General features: G+C 40.1%; 1 long non-coding RNA gene across 1 annotated transcript; it reads left to right on the forward strand.

The window, feature by feature from the left end:
* The first annotated feature begins 5641 nt into the window (after window positions 1–5641).
* LOC148114643 (uncharacterized) lies at window positions 5642–10631 on the forward strand. Its single transcript, XR_015732870.1, has 3 exons — window positions 5642–6017; window positions 8908–9099; window positions 10602–10631. It is a non-coding gene; the product is annotated as an uncharacterized LOC148114643 (long non-coding RNA).
* The last annotated feature ends 532 nt before the right edge of the window (window positions 10632–11163 follow it).

Consider the following 11163-nt stretch of genomic DNA (forward strand, 5'->3'; position numbering starts at 1 on the left):
AAAGGCAAAGTCTTTTCTGTAGTCAAGCTTACTTCCTGATATGACTGTGTGATTTCTTGGTAGTGATATGGAATTGGGAGATGTTGCCTCTTTCTGGGATCCCCCCCCCTCCGGCTGCCTCTTTCTGACTCCCCGTCTAGTTTAGAGCCCTGGGATTCCCCATTGGTCCCCATCCAACTAATAAATACCCCGATTTTTAGCATCAGCCAAACTCAACTTGGGACACTTGATAATAGATCCCAGGAAACTAGGTTTAAGTCCATTATTTTAATCTGGACTTGACCTACATCCAAGGTTCTGACCTGATTCATTTTATTTCTTCTTGGCCTCCATCTGTATTCTTCTCTGCATGAAATATATTACCACTGCACAAGCCATCTTCCAAGAATCAAAATGATTGTAATGGGATATAAATGCAACAAATAAAGCAATCCCGTAATGTTCATATAGTATCAGAAAAACATAACTTCTGCCATTTCAAAGCTTTGGTTATCTACAGGACTAATCAATTAAACCTCTTTTAATACCCACAGTGAACCAAGCAATCTTCCCAGTCCTTTATACCAAGCCTTAGTGCTTTCTATCAAGAGCAGAATCCAAAGGGAAGGTCTAAATGTAAGTGATTCATATTATTTTTTAAAATTCATGCTGTTTTGTGGAATAAGGATTCTCATCTGGTCCTCGGAAAAGCTATTCAATCACCTGTTGGCATTGTTAACCATCTCATAAACTCTACAGTGTATCCTTATAGTATACATTTAGAAGATGACTCTGTATTGGCTACAGCCTGTTGTCATTTTAAAGCTTTTTACAAGCTGTGTGCACTTTAACTGTCTTCATAAAACTTTGCTTGAACCCTGGTGTCTCAATGTCTCCCTTCTTTTTCCTCTTCCCACCCACCTCTTAGGAAAGCTTTTCTCTTTTATGTAGGCAGCAAAGTGACTTTTTAGAGCATGGTCTATTGGGAATAATCAGCAATTGTCATGTAAACGTTTCGCCACTCGCAGGGGATAGCAACAACCTGTGGTTTCTGGGCCTTCAGTTTAGCAGAAACGGTCTTCTTTTGATTATCTAACTGTTTAATCTCTCTGAGAAAAGATCTATGCAAACATAGTGGTAGTACCTTTTGGAGAAGTGGTAAATCATTTGATATACGATTATTGTTCTTGGGAACTTAAGTGAAACATCCACCAAACATGCCTTGTCTAGTTCCTTATTTGAATTTGAGTTTAATATTTCTGCCCGAGTACCTAATGAACTTTGTCAATAAAGTAAGTCTCTTTGGTTACATCTCAAAAATGACTTGAAGGGCCAGGAATAAAACAATCTTTTTTTTTCTTTTAAAAGTTTTATTGATGCAATATGCTTTCAACAATAGATAAACAGAACATTTATATAACCTTTTGTGCTACTTGCAAATTTAAAAGCTGGATTAAAGAACATACATAGAAAGGTAGTAACTGCAAGCCATTTAACCGGCTCACATTTACTCAAGGATAGCTCTCGGACTTGCATGAAGTGGGTGTTCCTAGAAATTCAATTTTGACATCATCACCAAAGCTTGAAACAAGAATGAAACTAAAACTTTTAAAAGTACATTTCTGATACTACCTATGTTTACTTAGAAATAAATCCAACTTGATTTTGGGGGGAAATTTTATGTGAATGGCAATAAGACTGCAACCTTTTTAAAAAATATTTTCTATAGTGAGGATTAGAAACACATGTAACCAAATAGTCATTGTTAAGCAACTTTTTAGCAAACTAGGGAAGATTACCTGATTCAATAGAAAATCTATCAATGAGTTCTCATGATTTGACTTTTGATTCCTAAAATGAGTTTACCAATTCCCTCCCATAATGAGGAACACATGATCCTAAGTATCTGTATTCAGAATCAAATCATATATCCAATAAAAATAACAAATAGCCATAATGTAAGAAACAATAACTATGAAACTCAAAAGATGTTGAGTTCTAGAATGTACCCTGTTTTCAGGAAAATAAAACATCCTCTGATAATCAGCCCAATTGGGCTTTTGAGAGCATGTGCTAAATTAAGCCTTCCCCCCAAATATTTAAACATGTGCAGCTGGTCCCCACAATTTCCTCTGGTTAGGGTTAGGAAGACGAGAGCTGGAAATCAGGTAAAACGGCAAGAGGAGCTCCATCTTGCTCCTTGCGCCCCAAAATAATAAGACCTCCATGAAAATAAGGCCAAGCACTTATTTTGGGGTTCAAAAAATATAAAACAGGATCTTATTTTCAGGGAAAGACGGTAGAATGTAGATATTATAAATTGCAGTTATTATTATCACTTCCACTAAATGCAAATAATGTAGCCTAGTTACTGTGAGCCTACAGCTGTTTGCAATCCACCAAGCTAGATAACCATTTGTTGAGACCTATCATGGACTCTATCAGAATTTTGCTTCCTGAGATTGCAAAACTAGAACCACTGCCAGCTATCCATAGTTTTGGTATTTAAACAATATGTTATGTTCAACTGAGAGGGTCAAATAGGGTGCAGGCCTATTACAAGCCAATGACTATTTAATAGATTCCAGAATTACTCTTACACATCTAAGATCTGCAGAGGCTTACTATAGTAGTTAAAGCTTTTCCTGATGGGAAGTACTTATTAAGGTACTAAAGAACAAGAAATTATGTTGGAGGATATAATATAGGTGTTGGGTATGTGGTGTTATAGGTATCTATGAGTTGAAGTGCTGTGAATAGTTGGTCCTTAACAAAGGAAATTTGCAGGGATGAACAGATGTCAAGTGAATGCCCTCACTGAAAATTAACAGCCTCAAAAAAGCCTGTGTTTTTATTTTTTAGAACATTATTTCTCAACCTGTTCTTTAAGATGTGTGGACTTCAGTTCCCAGAATTCCCTAGCCAGCTTGCTGGAAGAATTCTGGGAATTGAAGTCCACACATTTTAAATTTTCCCAAGTTGAGAAATACTGCTTTAGAGGGAAATGGCCATGGCACATGCTTTCTATGCAGTAGATCCCGGTTTCATACTCTGCATAATGGCAAAAAAAGTACAGTACGATACAGTAGTCCTTGACTTATGACCACAATCGAGCCCAAAATTTATGTTGTTAAATGAGACATTTGTTAAGTGAGTTTTGCCCCATTTTGCAAATTTTCTTGTCAAAGTTGTTAAGTGAATCATTGCAGTTGTTAAGTTAGCAACATGGTTCCTAAGTGAGATTTTCATGTTGCAGAAGAAGATCACAGGACACTGCAACCATCATAAATATGAACCAGTTGCCAAGCATCCAAATTTTTGATCATGTGACCATAGGAATGCTGCAATGGTCATAAGTGTGAAAAACAGTCATACATCACTTTTTTTCAGCGCCATTATAACTTTGACCAGTCACTTAATGCACTATTGTAAATTGAGGACTATCTGTAGTTGAAATAATGGACAACCATCTATCATTGACAAACAAGTCTCTACAGAACTGAAGATTTCAAGGCAAGATAATGCTTGCTGAAATGAGAAGGTGCCATTGGTCTTCAACTCAGTAAATCAAACTCCCTGCTAGGTCCCTTCCAACTCTATTGTTTTATCTTCCAAGTTCTGTGTTCCATATTCCATGTTCTAAGTATTATGTTTCACATTCTAAGTTCTATGTTCTACATTCTAAGTTCTACATTTTAGGTTTTAAGTTCTACGTTCTATGTTCTAACACATTTTCCTGGAATGACATGGCAAATGTGGAAGGCAGCTATACAACACCACGGAAAAATGTGGCTGTTGTAACTGCCGAGAGGTGCTACAATTGTTCCTGTGCACACCACGTTACCTTTTTGGTCCTGAAATTTGAAACATTATACATTTGCAGAGAATATGTGACCCTTCAAGTTTTGGATGCATATGTCCATCAGCCCCAGTCACAACAGAGCGAGATGTCCTTGACAATGAGTTGATGATCATCCCAAAGCATTTTAATTTTCTGCAACTATAGCCAGAGATGTTTAGATCCTGGAGGTTCTTTTGTGAAGATATTACACCTGAATGGTAATCAACATTAGTCCGCCACCTCTCTTATGCCGTTTAGAATAGTAAAACCCAGGAAAAGTTTTGCAGCATGCTTCTGCTGATCTGCCTAAACTTATCTTCGCTCTTCAGTTTTTAGTTCCTTTATTTTCTTTCTTTTTGTAAAAAAATCAAAAAAAAATCAAGAGACTGTGGCTATGATGCAAAGTGGGGACTAATTAGCAACTGGCAATTTGTGTATTTTACCCTGGATCCTATCGCCAGTGGGCCTCCCCTTTAATCTTCTGCTTGACGGATCTTATGTTAAGGCCAATAAAACCAACTGCCTTACTTCAGCTCTTATCTAGCGTTGAGCAATTATCAAGAGGCAATTATCTAACTGCAAGCCCAGTGACCATGAAAGATAAGTAGTGACAAACATACAGCTCTTTCTCTACTTTTCTTCCTTTACCTTCTTCTAGAACGAAAAAAAAAGAGACTGTTAAAATCAAACAGCTGCAGAATATACTCCCTTCCCACCCCCCTTGGTACAAGCCCTTGAAAAAGTTTCTTGCAGTGGATAAGTGAGGGATTGTTTTCATCTGTTCTTCCAAATGGAAGACTTTGAGCACATCCAATCCAACAGACTCATACAGCTGTCCATTGCATTCCTTGGTAATTCTGCGGAGGTCAGAAACTAAAACCACGAGGAAATGAGGGAGAGTTGAATCTAGGTGGTGACAAACTCTGGATCCTCCTTGTACAAAACTCGGGAAACGAGACAGGGACGCCTGCACGGTAAAAAGTCACCTACAAGCTTCCATCACCAGAGAGTTTTCAAAACAAGAAGTGTAACGAATCAGAGGGAGAAATGAAACACAGGTTAATTCTGAATTTTATCCACTAGATGGTGCAAAAGGAATTCTCACTTCATGCTAGAAAATTATTCAAAGCTCTTTGGAAGGCCTCATCAAGGCTGTGATGACATCCCTTAGCCTCCCTGAAGGTGCTCATGTTTTATCCTCAAGCTTCTTTTTTATTTTTTTTTATTTTTTTAGGCGGAGAATTCAGAAGATGCTGCTTGCTGCTAATGTTTACTTACAAATCAATGTCATATGAAGCAAGTAATCATTACTGGGCAGTTTTAATGTGTTAATTAAATAAATGGATCCAGGCCTTAAAAAGCTGAGTCTAGCAGAGATGGCAGGTCTACTTGACATGTGCTACTGCTTTTGGAAGACTTTTAAGCAGTTGCACTTTTTCCCCCTCCCTGAAATCAATGCAAAATACAACAGAACTAAAAATCCTGTTGATTTCAGCACAAACCAAGTGAGTATCTCTTCTTCTAACAGTCCGTGTCTGCACTAAACAATGGTAGGCATTACAGCTTCATGTCTCAAGCTGGTGAATATTGGGCTTATAGATCGGCAGCTATTTTGATGTCAATTTAGCAAAATAATGAACAGAGATGTGGTGGCGCAGTGGTTAGAATGCAGTACTGCAGGCTACTTCTGTTGACTGCCGGCTTCCTGCAGGTGGGCAGTTTGAATCTCGCCAGGCAAATAGGTTGACTCAGCCTTCCATCCTTCTGAGGTCGTTAAAATGAGGACCCAGATTGTTGGGGGCAATAGGCGGACTCTGTAAATCGATTAGACAGGGCTGTAAAGCATTGTGAAGCGGTATATAAGTCTTAATGCTATTGCTATCTAAGGGTTAGTTTAGAAGCTTGGTGCTTTGGACAGAATGATGAAAGCAATGTTGCAATAATGTACCACAAGGCCCTTCCCCTTTTTACATGTGATGTCACAAATGTATGCACAAAGGGGAGGCAACAGCTAGAGTTTTAGTATTGTTATGATTTGGTCCTACTTTTGTTCTCCCAACACTACTGTCAACGTATTTGGAGGGCATCATATTAGCAAAGCATCGTTCTGTCAGCGGAGTTGATCTTTTTATTTGATCCCAATTTTCTATTTGCCCTCTGGACATGTCTTTGGAGCATAAGGGCATGTGATGTAAATGTACATATTAATTTTTTAACTCTTGAAGATGGCTAGATAATGGCTTTAAGATTTTTGTAACATATAATAGAAGGCATGCCAGTCTTGATTACTTATGGAGATTCTCAATCACTCGGATCATGGTTGTCCCAAAGCTGCTTTTGCCAAAAGGCATCTGGACTTTTTATTTAATTTAATTTAATTTATATACCGCCCTACTCCCGAAGGACTCAGGACGGTTTATTTTTTTGCCCTTTGAAAATATTTCATTTCTTATCCAAGAATAAGATGGTTGAGAAGCAAAACATTTTCAAAGGAAAAAACCCCCAAGAAAGTCTAGTTGCCTTTTAGAAAAAGCACCTTTGAGAAATGCCAGTCCTGAGTTAATTATGAAGACAACTTTTTTAAAATGCTTGTCCTGCTGTGATTACTGACTCCCTTATTTAATGCACTTTTGTTTTTGACAAGCAATCCTAGAAGGTGTCTTAATTTTATAAGAAGCTCTTTATCTGAAGAAAGTTTCCTGTGAGTTGTCCAGATAAGTTTAGCAACAATCAGCAGCTGTAGGAGAAGGAGTGACAGAATCTGTAGTTGGAATTAAAGAGAGCTCAGCTTAGAATCTCTACATAGCCATAACCCAACTAAATCCAACTTCCCTTGAATTCTGTTCACCACTATCTAACTCCAAGCAGGTGCTGGCTGTTGAGAAGATTCCTGTGAATAGGCATGAGTAGCAATAAATCAGCTTAATTGAACTTTCACATGTGGACCAGATCTTTTGAATTTGACAGTGGCCACATCTCAGGGATTGTAATGATCCTAAAGTGCCCAAGTGGTCAGGTTAACCTCATAGATTAAGAACTGCTTCAGTTTTAAAATGAATCCAGTATGGACTCAGTGCCAGAAAAATAAACCTTAAAAGGTTGCCCTTCCTTACACAATAAATAGCCCAGTAGATGTTTTGTATTGATTTGTTGGGCATTTAAAGTGCTGTGTTTTATCTCACTGAACACTTAGCAAATTTGTCATGATTGTATTTAGCAGAGCAACCGCTCATTATTTATTTCTCCAAACCTTTCCGGCATATTGCTTAAACCCTTATTACACCTTGGGTAAGCTACTATTACAGTAAGAAGGAATGATAATGCCCTTTCTGCTTAAATAAGCATGACAAAATAACAACTCTCTTCAGGGGAGGCAACAGTGGAGGGGAATATCCCATTGCCAAACGCAATTCACTTTGTGGTTGATAAAACTTGAATCCCATTCAAAAAGATGTGGAATTTCTTGTTGCTGTTTAAATGGGCAAGCATGTTCTCTGGGATTTGTATCTTGCATCTTGCAAAATCAAGGGAACAATTCCTTGAAGAAAGGGCAAGAAGTCTAGCTCCAAGTATTATAAGGAAATTCTACTGTGTTTATAGTGTGGTCTGTCCATGATATGTACATTGCTCCTTGGACAATAGATAGCAACATCCAGATAAAGATATACATTTGGTTGCGCTGGTGGATGATCTTTGGAGGGCTCGGGACAGGGGATACTCCTCTGTTCTGGTCCTCTTTGATCTTTCGGCGGCTTTTGATACCATTGACCATGGTATCTTGCTGTGACGGCTCGAGGGGTTGGGAGTGGGAGGCACTGTTCTATGGTGGTTCTCCTCCTATCTTTCGGGCCGTATGCAAGCGGTGTTGGCAGGGGGCAGAGGTCGGCTATGAGGCCCTTCACTTGTGGGGTGCCCCAGGGGTCGGTCCTCTCGCTTCTCCTGTTCAACATCTATATGAAGCAGCTTGGGAAGATCATCCGTGGTTTTGGGGTGCAGTATCATCAGTACGCTGATGATACCCAGCTTTTTATATCCACCCCAAACCAGCCCAGTGATGCCCTCGACGTGATGTCCCGCTGCCTGGAAGCGGTATGGACCTGGATGGGGAGGAACAGGCTCCGACTCAACCCCACCAAGATTGAGTGGCTGTGGGTACCGACATCTTGGTCCGATCGAGATATTCCATCGTTTACCATTGGGGGTGAGGTGTTACCCCCTGTGGATAGGGCTCACAACTTGGGTGTCCTCCTGGATTCACGGTTGTCTCTGGAAGATCATGTAATGACCGTGACCAGGGGGGCATTTTCCCAGATCCGCCTTGTGTGCCAGTTGCGCTCTTGCTTGGACCAAGATGCCCTACGCACCGTTACTCATGCATTGGTCACCTCCCATCTTGACTACTGCAACGCTCTCTATCTAGGGCTGCCCTTGAAAACCACTCGAAGGCTTCAGCTGGTGCAGAATGCGGCCGCGTGGGTTGTGATGGGAGCGTCCCGACACTCCCATGTTATACCCCTCCTGCGCGACTTGCATTGGTTACCAGTTGCCCTTCAGGTGAGGTTCAAGGTGCTGGTTATTACCTACAAAGCCCTTCATGGCCTGGGCCCAGGATATTTGTCGGACCCCCTGCAGCCAGCGACAATTCCCAATCACCTGGTGCGTTCCCACAGACAGGGCCTCCTCAAGGTGCCATCGGCCAGACAGTGTCGGCTGGCGACCCCCAGGGGAGAGCTTTCTCTATGGGTGCACCCACCCTCTGTAACCAACTTCCTTTGGAACGCCAGATGGCCCCTGACCTTCGCTCGTTCTGCTGCAATTTGAAGACCTGGTTGTTCTGCAGCCTGGACTGATGGGGGTGGGGGTTCTTAATGAATTTTAAATTGTTTTAAATTGGAATTTTAATTTTATATTGTCTTTTAATGAGGAACTGTGCATCTTTACCGTTGTGAGCCGCCCTGAGTCCTTGGCGATAGGGTGGCATATAAATTGCATTATAAATAAATAAATAAATAAATCTAATAATCATTAATCATTAATCATCATCATCATCATCATCATCATCATCATCATCATCATCATCATTTTAGCCATTGTCTATCCACTGCAGGATGAAGGCCTCTTCCACATGTTTCCAACCAATATCGTCCTGAGCTTTTTTGGGTGGGCCAACTGGGCCCACAATACTTGCTGATGTCATAAATTCATCTTGTTTTACATCTTTTTTGTGGATGCTTTTTATCAAGTGGGATCCATTCTATGACTGCCTTGGTCCACCTGCGGTCAGTTCTTCTTGCTATGTGACCATTTCAATGCTTTTACTCTTTTGATGTTATCATATACTTTTGTTTGTTCTCTAATTCATGTGCAGGTCCTTCTATTTTGCAATCATTACCATTATTATCTTGAAAAAGCTACTGTAAGTAGGGCAACCACTAGGAAATACCAGGGCTGTAGGCTAGACTGGAAAATCAAAAGAACATCCTAGGAAAAGGCAAAATTTATATTATTGTACTGTCAAGAAAGCAGTTTCGGTGTGTGTGTAGCAGTGGTGGGTTGCCTTCAGTTCGCACCGGTTCTATAGAACGGGTAGTAAAACCGGCGGGAGGCCCCGCCCACTGACCCTGATGTCATGAAAATGTTTCTGCGCATGCGCAAGCAAAGCACGCGTGCGCGGCCCCGTTGTAAACTGGTAGTAAAGGTAAGTAGAACCCACCCCTGCTGTAAAGCCACCAGAAGTTATGCTCAACTTTAGAGATGCTTATCTTTTCCCATGGATCTTTTGATCCATGGGAAACTAAAAGACAGATAGCTCCTAATGCTACCAATTAAAAGGAATGAATGTACCTATTCTGCTTTTCTCTCTTCCCAAATGATTTCACACTAAGTTAAAAGAAGAAGGGGTTGGGAAAACAGGCCAAGAAATCCAAGATGAATATTGCTTTGGCCCTCTATAATATTAGATGTCTAGCTCAGAGCAACTGGAGGCTCTTTGTTTCAAGAATTACATGTAATGAGAATTACCCAGCATTACAATCATTACAAAATCAATCACATTTGTTTATCTTTCTTGGTCATGTGTTCCTTTTGTGTTCATTATCTCCATAACAAGACACTCTTACTAGGTTTTTCCTGCAGTTTCTTTCCTATGCCGCTGAGTTATTTCTTCTAGCTTCTATTTAGTTCCATCAAAGGAGAATAATAAGAATTCTCTCCAAGGAGAAAAGCACTTTTTTTTTTTACTATGGTTTCGGTAGTTCATGCCCTCCAAATAGAATGGATTATGGTGTCCAGGTTTCTTAATTCAGGAAGTTATTGTCCAATACATCTTGAAGGTGTTGATTTGGGAAAGACTATAATAGCAGTTACAACTGTCTTAATAGTTAGTCCCTTCTGATCAGGAAGGGAATGACTTGTATATGCTGTGTAATATCTATTTCAGAAGTAGAGAAAAATCAAATTAAACAAGCAATTCATTCGGGTACGAAAGTGTAAGAGGAAATGCTTAAACATTGCTTTCCCTAAAAATAGTCTTAATATTAATTTCATTTCTGTAATGCAGCACATAACACCTTATGTACAAAGAAAAGGACAGATTTTGCCATTTGATTATCCCTTCCCTATATGTTTGGTGCTGTTAGGCAGTTATGATTCTCTCAATTGTGAGTCTTTCAGGTTAATGGGTGACAGTCTTACAGATTTAGGTACTTTAGCCTAATCTAAAGTATTTAGCTACCTTAACACTCGTACAGCAAAGGATGACTTTATCTTGTCTTCCGCATAGACCGACGAGGAGACGAGACCAAAGAAAAAGGAGAAAACAGAAAATGCCTTGAAACTTGAACCTTCTTAATTCAACCCTAAACCAGAAGAAAAACAAGCCATTCCATTGAAATAAATGCAACACGTCTATTATGTAAGAAGCGTGCAAAAGCATTCACTCAAATGAAAGTGGCAAAGAGTTTGAACTACCTAGGTATCTGGTGGACTGGTGAACAGGGATAACAGATTTAATTATTAATTTTACCATTGCCTCATTGTGTGCAGTGAGGGTTCAAGGCATACAGGTGATAGCAATAGCAATAGCCCTTAGACTTATATACCGCTTCACAGTGCTTTACAGCCCTCTCTAAGCATTTTACAGAGACAGCATATTGCCCCCAACAATCTGAGTCCTCATTTTACTGACTTCAGAAGGGTGGAAGGCTGAGTCAACCTTGAGCCTGGTGAGATTCAATCTGCCAAACTGCTGGCAGCCGGTGATCAGCAGAAGTAGCCTGCAGTACTGTACTCTAACCACTGCACCACCGCTGCTGTTCTCCTCGTCTAATCCTCAAATTACGATG

This window comes from Pantherophis guttatus, chromosome 3 (genome assembly GCF_059756535.1).
Source record: "Pantherophis guttatus breed Tessera chromosome 3, ASM5975653v1, whole genome shotgun sequence".
Lineage (NCBI taxonomy): Eukaryota > Metazoa > Chordata > Lepidosauria > Squamata > Colubridae > Pantherophis > Pantherophis guttatus.